General features: G+C 38.3%; 1 protein-coding gene across 3 annotated transcripts in view; it reads right to left on the reverse strand.

Moving 5' to 3' along the window:
- Positions 1-3,420, reverse strand: part of THSD7A (thrombospondin type 1 domain containing 7A) — a 676,621-nt gene extending 673,201 nt beyond the window's left edge. The window contains exons 1-2 of one of the 3 annotated variants that reach the window (XM_070615793.1): positions 3,254-3,420; positions 2,129-2,161 (exon numbers count right to left, since the gene is read on the reverse strand). The gene's annotated coding sequence lies outside the window, so the exon portion shown is untranslated. The remainder of the gene's footprint in view (positions 1-2,128; positions 2,162-3,253) is intronic. The other 2 variants (XM_070615794.1, XM_070615795.1) reach the window with 2 other exon arrangements.
- Positions 3,421-21,008: the final 17,588 nt, after the last annotated feature.

Below are 21,008 nucleotides of genomic sequence, written 5' to 3' on the forward strand. Positions count from 1 at the left end.
GATGTTGGGCTATTTGAAAATAACTCACTGGCATTTTGATTTAGATTTCTATATAATCTGACCTACATGTATTACTGTTGCCTTCTTTTCAACAATTAGACTCCATTTTGAACTTCATCAGAATCTTTTTTTCCCTTAAAATTATTTTATAAAAATGGCCAATAGAGTCCCTGATTTGTGCCCCTATTTTCATAACTACATCTTCGATTGTATCTTTAAGAAGCTGTTCTACTGTGTTTACCACTGAAGGAGTCAGAAAATACTGGTTAGGGAAGTTGCAGCTTCCTTCTTCACATCTAGGAGCAACAGTCGGAAGGAATCAGACAAGTTTATGCTTCTGGTCGCCACTTTCTTCTGGCCCAAGCTCAGAAACCTGTGGGTTTCTACTGCCTTCACTAAGTCATTCTGATAATTCAACTTAACAGATGATGAATTAGTACCTAATTAAGCCCAATACTAAACTAGGAGTTGACATTTGTGCAAAAAAAGAAAAATCAATGCCATTCACAGACAATATTTGCTTACACTGTGTCAGGCAAGGTGTTAATAATAATCTAGTTCTCACAATAAAGTTTGAGATAGGTACTAATATTATGCTTATGTACTGATACATAAACCAAAGATATGGACAGATTAAGCACCCTGGGCAAGATCCCACAGCTGAGCTAGTCAAAGGAATTACTATGGAATAAGCACTTTATTAAAGAAGTTAGACTCCTTAGTGTACATAAAGAACTTTCTCACGCTTCTGCTGCAGGCTGGTTCTTTCCCTGCTCTTGGATAAAACCTCAGAAAGTACCCACAGCTTTCTAGTTCCCTTTAGTTAAAATAATAATTTCATTTCACTATTGAAAACATCCACTTAATGTAACAATTAAAACCTCACACTTCACAGAAAGGTAAAACATCTGCTTTTCCCATCTTGGGCCCATTGCAGGCTCAGAAACCTGCAGTGGTGATGAGTTATGGGCTTTCTTCTGCTCCTCCCTCCCCCTTCCTCAATAGACTGTGACTCTATAGGAGTCAGTTGGGGGGGAAGGGGAGTGCCATTGTCATGTGGAGTCAGGGTCCCCTGGGTGACAGAAAGACAACTTCTGACTGCGGGGAGAGGGAACACACTTATTTGTCAATGTGTCAAAGGTTCATCTGCTGTGAACACTGAACTTCCTCTGACATGGAATATTCCTCCCTCCGCTAGTAGCTTTCTCTCACTCCTCTGCACTTCCAGAGGTCCACCTATGGCCCTCTTGGGGAAAGAAACTTTCAAAACAGTTTCAGGCCAACTCCTTCCCAAGAATCAACAGTAAAACTTATACATCCTTCCCCCACCACATATGTCATCGCAGTTTACTCCTAACACAGTTCCTAGCTCTCTGGTCAGACAGGGGCATCTATCTCAGTGTCTCATCTCTTCAGGCACATGTAAGTACTAATGTCCAAATCTCCAAGAAACATTATCAGACCCCATGAATGGACACTTGGAATCTTCTCCAACTTGATTTCAGGTGAAAGGGAAACAGTCACCTCTTTCATAAAGCATCTCCTTCCATTCCTGCATGGAAAGGGGTGGAAACACTGATAATTTGGCCCAAACAAGCCTTCTCCACAGGTCTCAACATCATCATCAAACCTCTAGCTACCCCTAATGTATCCTCCTAGTAACTGATAAGCTCAGAGTTGAAAATTAGATGTTCACTATCTGCTTTCTAACCCCACGTGAGAGGTGTAGATCTGACTTGGAATGTGCCCAACACACTGGCACAATTCTTGCATTCCCTACTTGAAATTCTGCAGTTTTAACACCCTGTTATGATATCTTAAAAACAGGTTAAAAAGGGAGAATTTTCCGAACTGTAACCTTTTTCGGTAAAAATTTCTACAATAAGACTGAAATTATTCATTCTTAAAAGTCTAGGCCTATACACACAGTAAATTTAATGCGTGGTGTGCCATGCTCATGTTTAGACACAAAAACATTTAAACTAAACATTTCAAATACAACTCAAAGGTAAAGTATTCACCTCCCCACCCAGCTTAAATCTATGTTTTACTATGTTTTGTGCTTAAGAAAAAAATATGACTAAATGAAAATCTTTGGCAAGAAAATCAAAGTTAGATGATAACTTACGCAGCCTCTAGTCCAGAAAGATTCAAGGATTTCCTGATGGGGAGGGAAGAGGAAAAGATCATGATCAGAATCACCCAACCTGGTCTCTAGTAAAGCCTTTGGGGTGGGGAAGCTGATTATGCATGTACAGTGTGAAAAAGTTATATTGCATATTTCCACTAATCAAACCACTGACAGTCTTTTATGGTTAAGGAAACTGGCCCCAAACTAAGTGCCCCGTTTTAGACCACATAATTAGCAAGCAAGGCTCCAACTTCACACTACTTTTATTCAATCATACATGAAACTGAAGTTGTATCAAAGTAGCTTAGCATACAGGTTTGGCACTAAATTTGTTCTGTATTCCAGAAAACTGTCCTTATCCTCCTCCTCCCCCGCCCCCAAAATTACCTCCTTCTAAATAGGTTACATTTACAGAACTGTTCAAAAGTGTTTTTCAGTAAGATACGCACAATACCAGGGTTTTGTTTAATACAATTAGCAAAGTTAACCTTAACTTTTTACATAAAATCAACATCTCTAGAAGTAGGCAAGAAAGAGAGAATGGGAACTTTTTAAATTTTTGAAACGACTTCCACTGCCATTTTATTAACCAGCCCCGTTTCAGGCGACTAGTAGAACAGTCCATTAACTAAGCCTTCTTGTCTAAAGAGAACCCTCCATATTTTACTTTCAACAGGGACTTTTTTTTCAGAGTCTAAGTCCACGTCATATTTGTTCAAGGGGAAAAAAAGATGACAGCTTGGAACCATGCAACTATGCCATCAACACGCTAATTTAAAATATTTATTGTTTCCATCAGTCTCCACAGTCTACTCCACCTCTCCGTCCCCAAAACAATCAGGGGGAAGGAGAACTATTTTAGAACTTGCAGTTCTTGGGCTGTTGTCTAACTAAGCAGACAAAACTTACAAACAAGAGCGTTGCCTGTGGCTTCTTGCCCAAAAGACTTGGGCGGAGCGCAGAGGTCCTGCCCTGGGGGGCGGGGTGCCCTCTGGGCGCGACGTCCCGGGCGGGCACTGGGTGGGGGCGCCCTCGCGGAAAGGACGTGTGGGCCCCAGATACTCACTCAGCCTGCGATGGGGAGGGCGGGGGACCGCGGGGCCGAGGGAAGCAGAGGCTTACCGGGGAGAGGCCTGGGGCGCGGAGGCACGCCGGCTCCTTCCCCGGGACCTGCGCTCTCCGCGAAGGCACCTGCTGCATGCGCCTCCGGCTCCAGACCCCGCTCCCCGCCCCGCGCCGAGACCAGGTCCCGCGCCTGCGCTGCCCCGCCGCTCTCCCCGCCGCAATGCAGCCGCGGCCGGCCCTGCGCGCCTCCCTCCGCCCGGCCTCTCCATCCCTGCCCCGGCGCCCCCGCCCCCGGCCCATCCACGCTCCTCAGAGCTTCGAGATCCACGTCCCCTGCAAGGGTCCCACAACGGCCGGTAACCTCACTAGAAACCCAACCCTGTGTCCCAGCGCTCTTGCGGGTCCAGGGACCGGCGTCCGCTCTACTGCTTAAGGCTGAGTTGAGAGAACCGCACATTCTTCCCTGCTCAATTAATCCAAAGTCAAAACGTTCTACATCCTCCCCAACACCGTTCCGCTGCGACTCCCTCTCCCTCGCCCCTCCATACCCCAAAATAAACTACACAGAACGACAACAACAAGGGCAACACTATATTCCTATTCCCTTCCCGTGCTTACTTTTTGTGGATTTTGTTCTTAATCTATTTTACCCTCCGTTGTTTTTTGCTTCCTGGCCATCCTCAGTGATCTACAAAGGTCAAAACAACCACCGATCTGACTCCCCCACATCCTTAGTAGAACAGCTTTCAGATCTACTCAATTAAAAGTCTACGTGGGTTGTTTCTCTATAACTTTTGAAAGTGTCAGAGGTGAAACTAATGTGAACACTGCAGCGCTGGATGCTGAAACCATAGCTTGCTTTTACACTTATTTCAATCTGTCTCTAGGAAATTTCTCCTTCTCCATCCTCACGAATAGGCTCTTTTCAAGTAATCATGAATTATTATCCTTTTTTATTTTTTGGTGAGGAAGATAGGCCCTGAGCTAACATGTGTGCCAATCTTCCTCTATTTCGCATGTAGTACATCCCCACAGCATGGCTTGATAAGCAGTGTGAGCGTTACTCTCCAGCCTGGGCTACGGATGGGAGCAGGCGAAATTAAATAGGTTACAGCCCCCCCCATAATCATGAAAGGTTGTCACCCGTTGAATTTAAGTCAGGGTTTCTCAATCTCAGCATTACTGACATTTTGGGCAGGATAATTCTTTGTTCTGGGGGCTGTCCTGTGTATTGTAGGACGTTTAGCAGTATCTTTGGCCTCTACTGACTAGATACCAGTAGCACTCCTTCAGTTGTTACAACCAAAAATGTCTCCAGATACTGATCAAGCTTCCTTTGAAGCAAAACCGTCTCCTCTTCCCCTTAAAGAACCCCTAATATAAACCACTCAAGTACTGAATTCTACAAATAACTTCGAAACCTCTACTTCTTTACATTATAAATTATTCCTGGTATGCTTTAAGTGGTAAGGAGATATCATTTAGGGTTTTCTGGGGGGCTATCATATATACTTTATCTACCTATATTATTCAAAACTGAAAGCAAATGGAGTGCATGGTAATTTCTTTACTGGCATTTTATGTTCTATTTCCTTTCCCTAATATATTAAAACTAGACTTCAGGAAAAAAATGATTAATTGCCCCGTATGTGGGAAAATGGATGGCTACACTACAAGAGAATTGTAGATCACCCAAAATGTAACCACATGACAAATTTAGATTACATCTGATAAAAATGGAAAACAAATACAATATGCTGTTAGACAAGGTTTCAGACCTTCATCTACAAAATTAATTTAATGAGATGTCATGTATTGAACTAAAGTACATGTAATTTATTTTCTGATAAAAGGTCTAATGCCAGTCCTTAGTTTCCTGATCATAAAAGAAAAACTACACTAAAATAATTATGTTAAATGTATTCACATAATTTTTGAGATTAATTGTATCTGTATCAATGGAAAGTGTTGTTATTCATGTGAAACAGAGTTACTAAGTAGCTAAAATAAAGGCATATGATAAAGGTTATGGGATTATCACCATTAACTGGACTCTAGAGCTCCGGTTTTGACCCTCCTTTTGAGTCCTCCCAGTGACTTCACTTTACTATCCATAAGTTCTTCATGTGTCTTGCACTTTTGAAATTTTGAAGAACTTTCATATCTATTCTCTCATTTATTACTCACAGGTATCTGAAATAGGTGGGGAAACAAGCTTGGAAAACATAAGTACTTCCTCAACAACAGCCAGTAAACAAGAACAAGGACTTGCACGTGGTTTTCGTCTTATATCCTTTCCATTCTGCCAAATTGACTCACACCTTTTTCTTAATCCTATATTCTTTGTACTCTTCCAAATTCACTTTCATAATTGCTATGTATGCCTTTTGCTGTTTCACTGACGTGGATCACACCTGACAATTATTTATGAACTCTCCAAAATACACAGCTAGTCTCAATACACTTAATAAAGAAACTCTCCATTCCTTGTTGAGACTTGAAGACCCAGAAATTGATAAACTTGAATTCCAGCTTCAGACTAGAGCCCGTTCACTGGGTGACTTTGGGTACCTCTGGACTCTCAGTTGTCTCATAACAACCCACACTTTAAAGATCAAAAGAAGATACATGGAGAGGCTCTTCTGTTCGTGGACTTGAAAACTACCTCATTAACGGTAACCAAAATAATCTTAGGAATATAGGAAATTTCACTGTTACTTACGAATCTATGAGATTTTGAAAATGGTTCTTTTAATATACCTTTTATGGAAGCAGGCAGAAGTAGACAGAGATGAATGAATAAACATGGAAAACCTATTTGTAGCACAGAAAGAAGAGAGATGAGAGTTGAAAATCTTGAGTTTCTCCTAATAGGAAAATCAAAGGACTTATTGGGACTATGGACACACGTCGTAGTTCTTCATTTGAAATTCTTCCTGCATTTCTCTTCAGACAAGAAAGGAAGTGGATAGATGGGAGCAGAAAATGGAAAAAAAAAAAAAGTCTCACCTTGAAATGACTGGATAGCTGGTTGGTAAGCTTCAGAACTAATTAAAGGAGCTAAGTAAGAAAATTAACATCTTCTAAGAATTATAAACTTCATAGCCAGAGCAGAATTAGAGGCCATCTAATCTAACCCTCTCTTCAAAATATTTTGACTAATTGCAATCAGCAAGTGAAGATCATTGCTGACAATGATGAGATAGCTGGAGCAGGTAAAATCAGAGAGTTCCTAGGAAACTAAGGCAGCATGAGGCATATGTTTCCGTATTGAACATCTGATATAAAGATGGCTGACAATTGAAGTTTCACATTATAAAAGAGAGTCTTGAGGTTTGCATGTATGTGTGTTGTATAGATGTATATTTCATAATCACCTAGGCATCTCCAGCATGGCAGATTCTATGGGAACACAGGGAGATAACCCATGTGATTCTCACAGTCAGTCCTCAACATTTACAACACACTGCCCCAGACTCCAACATCTTTTAGAATAGTGAATCTCATCCCTGGCTGTATATAGAAAGCACCTGTAGAGCTTTAAAAATAAGACTGCCTGGATTCCAACACCAGAGATTCTGGTTTGTATGGGTGAGGACCTGGAATTGTAAAATTCCGCTGAAGTGATTCCAATTTACAACTGCCAGGACTGAAAACAATGGTTTTAGCATTATGCCCCTAAAGAATAAGAAAAGTCAAAAAGTAAAGAAAGAAAGAAAGAAAGAAAAGAAAAGAAGAAGGAAAGTCAGGTTAAAAATAAACGATAATAGAAAATTTGAGGAATTATTTATATGCTTTAATTTATAGACTTTAAATTTTAATCTTAGTTTGGAAATTAATATATTTTTGCTTTCTTTTTAGCAAAAAAAAAGTCTATACATATAAAAAGTCTAAACAAAACACTGGCTAACCAAATTCAAAAGTGTGTTAAAAAAACTATATAATTTGGTTGACATTATCAATGTATGTAATGTTTAACATCAAAAAATATACATATCTACAATTCTTCTCATTGATGGATCAAGAAGAAAAATTGCAAGATTATGTCTGTATCTGGAGAAAAGAAATGTGGTAAAGTCTATTCCTGTATGTTGTGAAATGCTGTAAAAATTAGCAGCGAACTGGGAAATTCATTGGTTTCTAATAATTAAACATACATCTACCCTATGACCCAGAAATCTTGCAATTGGCACCTATGCAAGTAATATTAGTCCATGTGTACCAAAAGAGAAAACAACAACAAAAACAAGACTATCCAGAATAGCTTTATTCATAATAGTTCCAGGTATGTGTTGGAGGCAGGTTGCAGAAATTCACAAGGAATTTTGCAAGCTTGTTGTGAAGCCATGCAGCTTGAAATTGGCCATGGCGAAAGTATTTACACCAGGGGAATTGGCAAATGCTACATACAGATAAGTGTGTCTGTCTCCCTCACTCCCAGCGAAATTTACCAGCACACTGTTGACTAGCTCCAAACAGGAAACCATCCAAATGTCCATCTAGAGGAAATTAGATAAACAAAAGGTGGTATATTCATAAAATGGAATACTATATGACAATAAAAAGAACAAATTACTGATGCAATAACATGAATTAATCTCAGAAACATGTTGATCAAGGGAAGTCAGACCAAAGGAATATATAACTAACCTATAATTATACAATTGGGAATACTGATTACCTCTGCAGGTGAAGTGATATTGAGTATAAAGGGACACGGAGAGATTTGGGGGGCTGTGGAAATATTGTACATTTTGATCTAGGTGGTAGTGACATAGTTATATATAAACATTCGTTGAGCTGAATACTAGTATGTAAATGATACCTTAGTAAATAAAAACTAAGGGTTAAAAATAAGTTTATATGAAAGATCAAAATCTACAAAGAATTAAGGCAATTTTTAAAAAGTTGACCAAAAAATCAGGTACACATCCTGTTGGCTATTAAGACATGTCATAACCACGATAGTAAAACCATATGGAATAAGCACAACAGAGAAATAACCCAGTGAAGAGAATGCAGAACTGAGAAAGATATAAACATAATTTTGATATATGATAAATGTCTCCACAAAGCAATGAGTTACAAAGAGATTATTTAATAGATGATGGAGGGAAAACTGTATATGGCTACACAGAAGAAGATAAGATTGGATCATTAACTGACACCTTAAGTTAAAAAAAAACTGCAGGAGAACATCTTTGTGACCTCAACATGTGATGGACTTATTGAAGAAAACCCTGAAACTGAAAACCATTAAGTCAAAAATTGATGTATTTGAATAGATCAAAAGTGAAGATTTGGGGCCAGCTCTGTGGTCGGGTGGTTAAGTTCGCGCGTTCTGCTGCGGCGGCCCAGGGTTCAGATCCTGGGCGCAGACATGGCACCACTCGTCAGGCCACGTTGAGGCGGCGTCCCACATCCCACAACTATAAGGACCTGCAACTAAGATATACAACTGTGTACGGGGCAGGGGGGGTTGGGGAGATAAAGCAGAAAAAAAAAAAAAAAAAGATTGGCAACAGTTGTTAGCCCAGGTGCCAATGCTTAAAAAGAAAAAAAAGTGAAGATTTCTGGGGGACAGCCCAGTGGCATAGTGGTTAAGTTCATACAGTCCACTTCGGTGGCTCAGGGATGACGGGTTCGGATCCTAGGCATGGACATAGCACTGTTTGTCAGGCCACGCTGTGGTGGCATCCTGCATAAAATAGAGGAAGATTGGCACAGCTGTTAGTGGCAATCTTCCTCAAGCAGAAAGAAAAGAAGAAGATTGGCAACAGACGGTAGCTCAGGGCCACTCTTCCTCATATACACACAAAAAAAGTGAAGATTTCTGTTGACTGAAACAGACCACAGAAAAAAGTAGCAGACAGATAACAGCCAGAAAGAAGCCAAGTGCAGTATATAACACTGTCAAAGGACCAATGTCTAGAATTGCACTCTTTAGCACAGTAGTCACTAGCCACATGACTCTTTAAATGTAGATTCGTTGGAATTAAGTAAAATGAAAAATTCGCTTCGGCAGTGCCACTAGCCATATTCCAAAGTGCTCACTAGTCACATGTGGCTAGTACTATTAGATAGCACAGAAATAGAATATTTCCATCACTGCAGAACGTTCTATTGAACGCTAGTCCAGAATACAGAAGCTTCTGCAAAAAAACTGGAAAAGGACAGCAAATATGATAGAAAAACACAAAAAAATTAAAAGACAATTCAGAAGGAGAAAGGTATGTAGTTTAATGTAAACGAGTTGCTGAAATTTACTAGCAATCTGAGAAATGCAAATTAAAAAGTTATTGTACTTCTACACCTATTGACCTGGAAAAATCTGGATATGATATAACACCAGTTGTCAAGGATGTAAAGAACAAGGAATCCTCATGCACAACTAGTTGGAATATAAATTGTTCTGGTTTTACTGGAAAGAGGTTCGTATAAGTATGTGTATAAATTCGCCCCAGTTGTCCCACCCTCAGAGAAATTCTCTCAGTTTCACAAATGTATTTATACAAGGGTATTCATTGTAATGTTTCGTGTAATTCCAGAAAGCTGAAGGCATATGTATACTATGTCTCCATTCTTCTGGGATAAACAAAATGTAGTGGATGCTCACTGTCAGATCCTATGAAACAATTAGACACAACTCATTAGGTAAGTTTACATAGAGAAATATGAGCATCTATGTATATTTTTGAATACAGTATGAGTACATATTATAAAAAGTAACAAACAGAATAAAGACAAAAATATTTACATAAATAAAAACATCTATATACAAAATATATATAATATATATATATACAAATATGTGTGTACAGATATATATAAGTACATGCTATATACACAGACACACAAACACACACAGTAACAAGCCTATATCCCGGGGAAGAAAATAGGAGTGGAGATAGAACAAAGGGGAAAACAAACAAAAGAACAATTGAAAAAAAAAAACACATGGATCAGCGGACTAGAATATAGAGTCCAGAGTCCAGAAATTCACCCCACATATAAAGGCAATTGATATTCAATGAGCAAAGTCAATTCAATGGAAAATGATAGTTTTTCAACAAATGGTCCTGGAACAAATGGGCATCTATGTGCAAAAAAAGAAAAGAAGAGAGGAAGAAGGAAGGAAGGGAGGGAGGGAGAAAGGAAAAAAAGAAAAGAAAGAAAGAAGGAAGGAACGAAGGAAGAAAGGAAGAAAGAAAGAAAGAAAAGAACCTCAACCTATATTTTGTACAACATATAAATATTAATTAAAAATAGATCATAAACCTAAAGCTGTAAAACATCTAGAATAAAACAGTAGAAAGCCTTTGTGATCTTAGGTTAAACAAAGATTTCTCAAATGTAACATCAAAAGCATGATCCTTAAAAGAAAGAAAAAGGTAAATTGGATTTCATTAAATTAGGAAATTTTGCTTTTCTAAGACACCATGTCTGAAGTGAAAAGGTATACTCTGGAGTGGGGGAAAATATTTGCAAAATATATATCTGATAAAGGACCTGTATCTAGAATATATAAAGAACTGTTAAAACTCAATAATAAGAAAACCCTGTAGAAAATGGGCAAATGGTTTAAACAAACACCTCACCAAAGGAGGTATACAGATGTCAAATAAATACATGAAAAGATGCTCAACCTCATTAGTCATTAGGGAAATGCAAATTAAAACCACAATGGGATACCACTAAACATGTATCAGAATGGTGACAATTAAAAGACCAACAGGCCAAGTGTTGGGCAGGATGTGGGACTCTTGTACAAAGCTAGTGAGATTGTAAAATGGCACATCCATTTTGTAAAACAGTTTCATACTCTTAAAAAAGTAAACATCTTCTACCACAAGAGCCAGCCATTCCACACCTAGGTATTTACAAAAGAGAAATGAAAAATATGTCCACACAAAGACATATGTAACTGCTCATAACAACTTTATTTGTAATACACAAAAGCTGGAAATGACCCAAATGTCCCTTATGATAAACAAATTCTGTACAATGGAGTACTACTCAGCGATAAAAAGAAGGAACTATTGATACCCACTAAAATGTGGATGAATCTCATGACAATAACTACGCTGCATGAAAGAGACCACACAAAATTAATGCATACTGTATGATTTTATTTCTAGAAAAACTCTAGAAATCGCAAATTAATCTAGAGTGATAAAAAACAGATCTGTGTTTGGGAGAGTGGTGGCAAGGAGAGATTACAAAGAGATACAAGGAAATTTTGGGGGTTGATGGATAAGCTCATTAACTTGATTGTCGTGATGGTTTCATAGGTGTATTAATATGTCAAAACTCATCAAATCATATACTTTAAGTACATGTAGTTTGTCTTTTGTAAATTATACCACAATATATTTTACAACTGTAAAAAATAAGAGAAAGAAAGAGTGAAAGCAAGAGAGGAGCTTTGCATGGAACAATATTGACTGACAATATGCCATGAACTGAGAAAGATAAATTTAATTAACTCATCTATCTGCACCTAGGTCCTCTAAAAATATTTTAAGTGAAAAATCATGTTTGACTGAGATCTGCTCAATGCTCTTAATTACGGCTGCTCAGAACCAGACATAATCTATCAGTCATTCAGTGTTAGCTAACCTTACTGTGGTTATAGGAGAAACAATCTGCCTTTGATTTGCAAGCATTAAAACTACTAACCTAAAAAAAAAATTAGAAGCCATCATTGGTGTCATGAACAGCTAATGTCTAGAGAAGACTTTAATAGTGTTTTAAGAACAAGACTTGGATTAGGCAAATTTGGATTTTGATAGTTTATCTACCCTGAACAAGATGAATGACATTGGCAAAGTTAGTCTAGACATCAATCGTTCTGTTTCTTTATTATCTACTTCAGAGTATTTTTACATCAATAAGTAAGATATCAAGCTAGCTTTATCTTTGGAGTTTAAAAAGAAGTCATCTCTTACTCCAGGCTCCTATTATGTATTGAATTGTCTGTTACAAAATCATGTTTAAAGGAGCCATATTGCTTTAAGGATATTCACAGAAGAATGGTATTCAAGCACAGACATCCTTAATGAGTGAACTGTATTGAAAGATTCTCCTAATCTCTCAGGATGTGGAGGACTTGAAAAATAGAAAACTAATGAGCAATGATGATCTATTTCCATCAAATTCCAAGCTAAAATATGACACACTAAGGATAATCAAGCCTAGAAGGAAACACTTTAAAAGAAAGAGCAACTGAATTACCCTGCACATATTGAAGCACGTTCAGCCGGTGCCCCTGAGGAATGAAAGGGGGAAATATAGCTCAATTTAGGGTGGTACTCAAAAGTACTCAGAAAAAGCTCTTCAGAGACCCTTTCTTAGAAAGAGGTTATTAATTTCAAGGTAACGTTGAGTCTGGGTCAAACAGAAAAATGTCACTATTCCATAGCAGAATACGGTCCTAGAATGTTATAAGTGATCATAGAATTCCTAAACTCTTTACAGAGAAGCAAAAAATATCTTACAGACTGTGAAGCATGCACAATGGCAGTTTTATTCCCGAAGCAACAACATTGATCCATCGCTCTCACTCTGCTACCTAATAAATACTGAAGTTCGAAGAGAATTACTTTTCATTTCAGCTTTGCTATTAACTTTCTATACAACTTTGCTCAAGTTTCAGGGATTCTCTCTCTCTTGCTTTTTATAAAACTGCAAAAGTCTATCTTTGAAGACAAATATGTTAAAAGTATTTTAAGCTTATAAAAAAGGAATTATGTCACTAACTTTTAAAAGATACAGCTAAAGAGATATGACTCTTCAGATGAGAAATATTAAGATGATATATTTTCAGTATTTGACTGAAGGCTGAAATTTGTAGCTTGATGTAATAAGATAATCTTGAGTTACTGAAGTCTTACACTGATTGACATGTCAAAAGCTCCATTGAGAAAAGCCTTCTATGGTTGTCATCAAAAGATTATAAAGTGACATGCTTTGCAGAGATGAGATCAAGCAGTCACACTGGGTATGTTATGTGTATAATACACCGTGTATTATATTATGCGGCACTACAGCATCAGTTTATGAAGTGCCCTGTGAAAAATACCATGACTTTAGGTAAGAGCAATCCAAGTTTTCTTATATACAGTATTACATTTAAGTGGATATTACTGAACAGTAATCCTAATTATCTATTTCTCATTCTGCAAGAAACAAAAAAGGTTGATTCTACAACAAGCCTTTTTAATTTACAGTTAGCTGACTGAACTGCATGCAAATGGAAATAAAACTGCAGCCTTGGGACATTCTAAAACATGACACATGAGGTTGCCAAGGTAACCCACCAGGAGGCTGTCTTGGCATCTTCTGGAATAAAAATGGGAGGAAAACATTATAGTGAACAGATGGGGGATGGGGATCTTCTGGGCCTGGTTATATAATAAAAGTGTTGCAAAAAACTATAGCACCGTGAAATTGGTTCCAAACAAAAAAGGAGCAAAGTAGCTCTCACTCTTCCTATGTTTAAATCGGGTGGGATTTATGATCCACAAGAGTGGAATTTAAAACAAATTATTTTAAATATTATTTAAATGGTATAATTTCTTTAAAACCACTATGCAATAACATATATCAATTTTTATACGTACAAAAGAATTCAACAGGGGTAAACAGCTGACATTCAAGGTGTAAAAGTGATGCTAACTGTACTATTTTGCTCTTTTGGCAGGTCTGAAGGAGGCAGCAGAAGTTGCCTAAGAAAATATTCTCAAGATATAATGTCCCAAGACAACAATAAAAGAAAAGAATAGATGACACTAAGAATCATTTCACTTTAGCTCATTGTTAATTTTACATTTATCCCTTACATTCTTCTTTTAGGGTTACAAAGTGATCCTTCGCTTTAGGAGTTGTTTCCCTACATCTCACAATGCTGCAGTTTCTATTAAGCACATGTAAAGCTTTAGTTTGCTCTCTTTGAAGAACTGATTCTCTCTAACATAAGGTTATTCTATAAATAGTCAGCGAATCTCCTTGGCCCGTCCTTAGGCTTTTTTCATTTCTCCTCTGTCCTTGAAGATGGAATAGGAACTCTCTGAGCTGATGAAGGACAAACATGGAACAGGCCACTTTGGTGTGGTGTGTTACAGCATTCGTAGCTGTCACAGCTGAGTTGCATTTAACAATTCTACATACAAGCAAAAAGTTCCAAAAGGAAAGAAGAGAACTAAAAAGTAACAGTTTTATTTTAGGTGTTTATAAACTTAATAACTGTTCTTTTTTACTTCAATAAGAATACAGAATTTGTGTCATTTGGAACATTGCTCACATCAAGATAACTGGAATCTTTGATAGTGTGTCCTGAATGGTAGTAATCCAATCAATTCCATTTAAAAAATCAAACCTGATTATTTTATATTGCATATTCATTCATAATAACCAATGTCACTTTGCTGTTTTGATGCAGTGGAGATATTAAGGCCCAATCTTCCTTTTAGGAGGTTACCTTCATTTTAATACATAAGCAACTACAGACCTCCATCTGGTCACATCACTACTTTTCTTAAAATCGTTCAATGTCTCTCAGCACCTATAGACTAGTAGAATCTTCTTACTGTAAGTCATAGAGCCCTTCATAATTAAGCCCCTAGATTTCTGCTTATGCACGGCATGGTCCAGCCATCAGAACTTCTCATTCTCTGTGAACATACAGGGATATTTCTTTTTCCCTCTGGGGCATCTGTCTACTTCTCTGGAAACTTGCTTCAATCCAGCTCACACCTCACATCTGCTGTGAAATAATGCACTCTCCCCTTCTCTCCTAAGAGAGGTGGCTTCTTTTTTTTGAGGAAGATTAGGCCTCAGCTAATGTATGCCACCAATCCTCTTTTTGCTGAGGAAGATTGGCCCTGAGCTAACATCTGTGCCCATCTTCCTCTATTTTATATGTGGGATGCCTGCCACAGCATGGCTTGATAAGTGATGCATATGTCCGCAACCAGGATCTAAACCATCGAACCCCAGCTGCAAAAGCACAGCACGCGAACTTAACTGCTACAGAAAGGTGGCTTTTTTATATTTGCTCCTATTGCACTTTGCATTTATCTAATGCCATATGTATCACATTGTGATGTGCTTTAGAACGCTATCACCCATGTGTGATATACTTCTTGAAGACAGAGATATGGCTTGTTCATTTGGATCACTGGTACCTAACAAAGTCTCCAGCACACAGTAGGCAATCAACAAATGTTTGCTGAATATTGAATGAACTTCTTCAATTATAGAGTGAAGAAGTGCCAGGGTGAGGTAAGAATCCGCTACGAGCTGACTCTAAACTTTGAATTAGATCAGCGTCACCTAGTAAACTAGGTCTAGGTTGAACAAAGGCATTACAGGTGATTCTGACACCAAAGTTTGGGAATTGAGACATAGACTATTGAAGAGTATTTCACAAAATACACCACAAAAGTCTTCTAACATAGAAAACAATGAGTAAAGGGAGGCATGACCTAACACTGGAGATAGTTTCCTTTATATGACTGATCTAATTCATTTCAAGAAAATGCAGCATAATGCAGCATAAATCCTTACGATTGGTCTAAAATGTACTCTGTCTTCAATTTTATTTTTAAAAAGTGATGTCTCTAACATTTTGGAGAGCAAATTATAAGGTCATAAACTCAATTAGATAGCATGTTCTATCTTCTCAAGGTCAGAAGAGCACCCATAATATCATCCCTGTAGCATCCAAACATGTCAGACCAAGGAACCACAGAGTTCCTGCAGTGAAAATCTTAGTAGTCTTTGTATTTGAGAGAAATCAGAAAGAAGAGTTAACAAAATGAGCATCAAGTATAGAAAACTATTGCAGTGCTCAGATCATGGACTGAAGTCTCTGCTGCTTAAGAAACAAACACTGCATACCGATGTTAGCATAATTATTGGCTATATTTCAAATTTTGAAATAACTTAATTAAACCAAGCTTATTTGAAGAGTTAGAAAATTGGTGCTTAAATATTTCAGCTGATCTGTTCTTAAAATTACTCATTTGTTACTGTGTTACAAGGGTCCCTAAGGATCCCATGGAAGGGTAGGAATGAGCATGTGAAGGAGATGCTGACTGAGCTTATCTCTAGTCTCCTCTGCCTACCATTCTCTAGGGATTATAACTGATCTCCCAGCCAAACACATAGTATATGGCATTGAGCCCTGTATAGTCAGTCTACACCAGCTTCTCAGGAGGAATGAGCTCATACATACAAGCCTGTTATTCTAACTCCATCTCAGATTTCAGTACCAGCTCTCAAAGCGGAAAGGAACATTTCCCTGATTCACACCTTCTTTGCTTGGTTCTGAAGTATTGTCTTGCCTTAACTCTTGCTATCACCTTAAGATGCTGAACATTACTACCTGTACACTCCCAGCCCAATCCCAATCACTGGCCATAATTCTTTCACCGTGGGCAGATCACCTGGACCGGGATGCCACTGAATCTCACACTGTACCAGCTAGATTCTTCACGTTGCTAAACAAAAGTGAAACATAGAGCTCTATTATTTAACCACAATTGCCATATCTATGGCTCTTCTAAGCCATTCAGATAATATACAGATAATTACTCACTACAAGATCCAGCTCTGTAGTTGTATTCATATTCCTTCCCTGTCAAGCTGGATCTTTACTTCCTCCTTTTTTCATCAGCCTGAGATGCTAGGGCCTCAGCATATATTATTACTAACCCTGCATGAGGTAGGACATGATTAACTCAGTCCTGATTAAGTCCTGAACTCACTGGGAAAGTAATGCCTTACCTGTTCCTGAGAGTCTAAATGTACTAACTCTTGCTGGGAAATAAACAGTCATATCATTTAAACACAGAATCATTGAAGACAAACGAGCTGCCCCTGTTGATCTCCTGGCACATTTCCTTTTAAAAGCAGTCTTCACCTGTGTATTAAAAACATTCATTTCATTCTCCATTAGAAATTCATAGATTATTTACCCAATAAAGTAGCATAGAGAAGAGATTCTGCTTCATAGGGGAAGAAGCATCCTTTCTAAGAGAAAATACATCTAGGAATTAATAGAATATAAACGGGAATTGTCCCAATTTTGTTTGATTTGGGTTGGTTATTGTTGTTGTGTACTTTCCAAGAACGTTATTTATATCTTCTTGATATGACTTTTTTAATTGAACTGGTTGGTTGAAGTAAGTTATAATATTATCAGACCAAATGGGAAACTAGAAGAACAGAGAGAAGAGAAATGGCAGAAACAGAAGAGAGACAAGAAACTATGTCCTAATGAAAAATAAATTTCCTTCCTAACAACTTTCTCCAAAAGGATTTAAAATCTGAAAAATAAGAGAGCCTAGGGTCAGAGGAGCCCCAGATACTAAAAAATGTGATATTTCTCTATTTTATGGAATTCAGGAAGTCACGAGAGAAAAACAGCCCTGGAAAAAGCAGACAGAGCAACTTTATGTGCTTTCCTTCCTTGCTGTGCTTCTATGGTCCTCTGAAGAACAATAATGCAAAATGCTATAACCTCCCCGTCTGCTTTGCTTCTAGAGCTATAACAATGAACGCTAAATTGCGTATAAATTAACACTGTGGAACATCAATTTCTGTTTGTACATTTCACTAGAATTTGACAATTATTCCAGTAATTTGCTGAAGATAGGAAAAAGATCTTGAGTAACCCTGCCTGAGTGGAGACTTAGAATTAAATCTAATGCTATAAAATAAACACAGTTTTAATATCATAATCAAATTACTACTCCATAATAACTACTTAAATATATGTGTTCATTTAGTGATGAAAATATAAACATAAATATTAAGTATCTCCAGTTCTTGATTAGGAAGCAATGTAGAAATTGCTTCCAAATGTGCTACTAAGGAAAAATATAAAGGTGTGTGCTTTCAGTAGCAGTAGCAGTAGTAAGCCCGTGACTATGGTTACAGATAGCATGTCCTAAATTGAATCTGGTCAGATCAAACCTCACAACTAAATATCAATCTTATATGTTGACTGTTATTAATAGGGATAATTGTTAACTGATAGTTATTAAACACTGTGAGCCATGCACCGTGCTAAGCATTGTAATTATAGTATTTCATTCAATCCTCACAAAATCCTATGAGGTAGACACTGGAAGGGAAAAATTAATGGCTGTACCTGTGGCTTTTTCTCTAGATTTATGGATGCCTGAGAATTTGACCCTAGGTCAATCCTCCTAGCAATATATTTCACAAAATTTCTAGAAAAGCAGGATACTGGATAGAAGATAAGTGAGAATCCAGCCAAGAACGATGTATTGGATCAAACACCTGCTTAATTGTCCAGAGCAAGTACCGAATAATCTGTATTGATAAGGAGCTACTTTTCTGAAGAATAGGGCTAATTATGAGCACCTGAAGTGACTGTGAGCCTATTTAAAGAAAAAAGCTAAAGGGATTGCAGCACTGGTTACTACCCTAAGCCTAGGCTGTCCAGCATCTTATCTCATGATCACATTGTCCCAAGTATGGAAAAACTGGGACATCAAAAGCAGCTGGCCATGCAGAATACATTTTACTGCTAGTAGGACAGAGGAGGTTTGCAGAGACTATTTACTATCTTATTTTGCAGATAAGCAAAATGTGGGCTTAGAGATTAAGTTATAATAGGTAGTCAAGCCAGTACTGGAATTGTCCGGCATCAAAGAATGTGCTTTTAAATAATACCAGATGTTTTGTCCATATTGCTTCTGCTGTCTTACCAAGTCCAGCATGTCACTCTCAATTGTTGGTTACTAATGACTTCATCATATAACTGCATTTTGACAGTTGATATATAATCTAACTATATTCTCAATGGGTCAAACTCATCACTGTACTATGGGAAATCTATATGACATCAACAGTATCTACCCCTCGGGTATCTCTGATTTACTTCCTTTTGCTATTCAAACTATTACTGAAGTCCCATATTTTCCCCAAATTTCTTCCCAGGAACATAAGAGAGTATAACAACTTTTTTCTGAATTTATTTACATACACATCCATAACTATTTTGCTGATTTCTTTCAAAATGCACCAAAATCTCAGATTATTATTTTTAAGATTATTATTTAATGTTGGTATTATTTATTTGCCTGAATACTCTTTATGTGACTGTTCTCATCCATGTTATCATAGACAACAACTAGTTTAAGGGAAGTGACTGTGTCTGCCAACATCTTCCTCTGTGTGCCCAGATGTCATAGCTGTTTAAGAGAGATAAATATTATAATAAAAGATCATTAATGCATATATGTGGTTTTTTATATAAATATAAAGAGCTTTTTAATATAAATAAATGCCATCTACTAAATTCAACTTAGATTACCATTTTTATAGAACACCCAAACAAAGAGCTGAAATTTATGAACCTGGATTTATGTTAGAGGGTGCATGAAAGAGAAATTTCACCTGAGTTGCAATTTTGTATTAGCCTTAGGTGTAGAAAACTTTATTCCCGTTTGCTATTACTTTTAAAGAAGGGATAAATTTTACTACAAAACCTACACAAACTTAACCATGAGAAGAAAAGGAGATGGTTTATCTTCTAACCTTCAAATAAAAATAAGTGAATGATCTGGCTTTGCTTTTTATAAAGTGATGAGGATTTTTAGGCTGCTTAATTTTAAAACGGTTTATGATGAGGATTTTTAGGCTGGTTACTTTTAAAACTGCAGATGAGAAGCAGGCTCCGAGGACTGGAATTTTGCTTGCCCTTTTGAGACATTTGCGTTTGTGAAGGAGGGGGGATGACCTTGTACGGACCTGAAATTGGCCACCCCAGGATATGTCTCTTTGGCATCGGGATTGTTTGGGGCTGATTGCTCTTGATAAACTGGGACAGGGAAGGAGGCTCTGGGAAATGGAACTTGCCCTTGTTGGGACACATTTACATTTGTAAGGTAAATCTCTATCTGTAAAAGGTGCCTCCCTCTCTGTACCAGGAAGAAGAAGAGAGATGACCTTATCCCTAGAATCTCTTAACGGGGAAGGCAAGAACTTAAGTTGGTTGCTGTCTGGCAATCTCATGTAACTGATTTAGGGTGGTGGCTTCTGACCTTTACTTAATCCGATTTGATTCTTGTCTAAAAGTCATGGGATCACCCAATGACCAGACCCCACCTGCACTGATACCATTTTAACTTTTTTTCATGTTCTTTCCTTTGTCTTTGTAAAGAGATGACTCACATACCTATGCCTTAAATTTAGCCCTAACCCACAACTCGGGGCAGCAGCAGGAGCTCTGACTGCCCGTGGGCCCTGTCCCCACGCACCAGCTCTGCCTGCCCATGGGCCCTGTCCCCATGCCAGCGGGGGCAGCAGAAGCAGCAGCAGCAGGAGCTCTGACTGCCAGTGGGCCCTGTCCCCACGCACCAGCTCTGCCTGCCCATGGGCCCTGTCCCCATGCCAGCGGGGGCAGCAGAAGCAGCAGCAGCAGGAGCTCTGACTGCCAGTGGGCCCTGTCTCCACGCACCAGCTCTGCCTGCCCATGGGCCCTGTCCCCATGCCAGCGGGGGCAGCAGAAGCAACAGCAGCAGGAGCTCTGACTGCCCGTGGGTCCTGTCCCCACGCACCAGCTCTGCCTGCCCATGGGTCCTGTCCCCATGCTATTCCACACTATTCTCTAAATAAAAGAGCACTCCTGCCAGATCTTGAGAGTCTAAGAAATCTTTCTTTCGACTCCTCGGCTCACCGACCCCGCATCATAAAGTAGTACAGGAAAATCTCCACTTTTCATTTTTGTGGGCCCAATTTATAACTGACTTTTTCATTTTATTGTGATTTTATTTTA

The sequence above is a fragment of the Equus przewalskii genome, chromosome 4 (assembly GCF_037783145.1).
Source record: "Equus przewalskii isolate Varuska chromosome 4, EquPr2, whole genome shotgun sequence".
NCBI lineage: Eukaryota > Metazoa > Chordata > Mammalia > Perissodactyla > Equidae > Equus > Equus przewalskii.